Below are 2,088 nucleotides of genomic sequence, written 5' to 3' on the forward strand. Positions count from 1 at the left end.
GTAAGAGGAATTATATACGCTTGTACTATCATTGTGGTCTTCAAACATATTTTTTTGTTCTGGTCTAGCGTTATAATGTCCCAGAAGTATTACCAGCTACTGAAAGTACGCTCGTTAATTTTCAGATGCCCCGAATCCACTACTTTCAATGCTCAGGATGCAGCAGTCGTGTCTTCCCAATAAGGTCACTCTTCCGGCATCTTCACACAATGCATGGGCAGAGGAAAATTGGGTACGCGGTCTGAGTGGCTGCATGCGAACATACCGGTTGTTTTCCTCCTACAAGAAGAGTTGTTGTGAAAACCGGCACATGATGATAACACGGCTCCAGATGCTCCCCAGCTTGAGGAAAGTGCAATTGAAAGTGATATGTGTGTGCTTCAGAAGTGATTGATGTGCATGAAGAAACGGAAGAAACTGAGATCGACTAAGTAGGACTGCAGACTGCGTGAAGCAGCTTGCAACACTGCTTTTAAAGTGGAAGGAAAGACGGCGACTTCCCGAATCAACACTTCATGAAATAGCCAATGACGTGATTTTTTTCTCAAAGAAATCATGGAAGATATGCAACTGCAGACAAATACCTAAATGGCCGAAATTGCGAAAAGAGTACTGCCTATGGAGCAGCCTGACCAACTGCTGACAGAATCTGGTCGGACACGGTATTGGAAGATTCATTTCCAATTCATTGAACCACGAACAATAGAGCTGGGAAGATTGGAAAATAGAAAAGTTGACACCATGAACTATGTGCCGATTTCTAGTGTCCTAAAATGTACACTTGAGCATGTGTTGTCTGAAGGTCCTAGCTGGGAGGCGAAAGCGGACGATTTCATGTGTTCAGTGTTTGATGGAGATGCGTTTAGTGAGCATCCATATTTTGCGGGTGACACTACCAAGATCCGTCTGCAAATGTACAGTGATGATTTTGAGGTGTGTAATCCATTGGGAAGCCGCCGACTCAAACACAAAATGACATGCAGTCTATTTCTCGGTGCTGAATTTAAGCGCAAAGAACCGTTCAGGATTGTCGGGGATAAATTTGGTGCTTTTGGTTAGAGACAAACATGTATGCGAATATAGGCTTGCAAAGATTCTTTCCCCTCAGCTTCAAGATATCGGTATCTTGGAAAGGAATGGTATAGTTGTGAATGGTGAAGTGCTAAAAGGGTCGGTGTATATTTTTTCTGGTGATACTCTAGCCATCGAACGGGTGGTTTCAAATACAGCTTTTCGCACGACGAATTTGCCGCTTTTGCATGGCATTGCGCACTGAAATCAATCACAAACACAAAGAAAGTGACTAAGTTTTGTGGTCACCAGCAGGGTACCAACATCACTTAACCATGTTAAGAGCTGGACTTCCAACTGCATCACTGTATGGTGTTAGGAGTCATCCAATGTGAGGGATTTGATCCTACACAGCACCTGCTACCAGATATTATGCATGATTTGCATGAAGGAGTGATACCAATTGCAATGAGATATAGATCATAAATTACTTAAATTCAGAAGGGTTTTTTTTTAATCTTTCGCACCTCTACCTGTGCATCCGAACAAGGAACTACGATGCAAGCGGTATTCGTAACAAGCCAAAACCCCTAACAAAAGAATCCATGCAAGGAAAAGCACCGCCTAAAGGATCTACTACGCAATCTTTCTGCTTTTTTTTTGTAATTTCTCGCTTTTTGTTGAGGACAGCGTACCATCAGAAAATGATGCTTGGCATCTCTACTTGCTTCTACGCGAAATACTGGATATTGTGTTGAGCCGAAAAATTTCATTCTCCTACTTACCCTATTTACAGCAGAAAATCACAGTCTTCTGTGTGAACTTTACCAGGTTCTTCCCATCTGTCTCTGTTCCATGCAAAATGCACTACCTGACTCACTACCCATCATGCATACAAAAATTTTGACCTTTAATTGAGCTTTGGCCAATGCGCTTCGAAGCGAAGCACCAATATTTCAAAGATGTTTGCCACAAAATTCACAACTTCAAGAACCTTGCTCATAGCCTGGCACTGCGGCAGCAGTTTTTTCAGCCTTTCTATTTTCTCGGTGGTGAGAGGAAAGACATCCTAAACAA

General features: G+C 42.5%; 1 pseudogene; it reads left to right on the forward strand.

The window, feature by feature from the left end:
• Window positions 1–209: 209 nt before the first annotated feature.
• LOC146195343 (uncharacterized) lies at window positions 210–1,497 on the forward strand (annotated as a pseudogene).
• The last annotated feature ends 591 nt before the right edge of the window (window positions 1,498–2,088 follow it).

This window comes from Amblyomma maculatum, chromosome 3, assembly GCF_055883805.1.
Source record: "Amblyomma maculatum isolate TAMU_Amacu chromosome 3, ASM5588380v1, whole genome shotgun sequence".
NCBI classification, from domain to species: Eukaryota; Metazoa; Arthropoda; class Arachnida; order Ixodida; family Ixodidae; genus Amblyomma; species Amblyomma maculatum.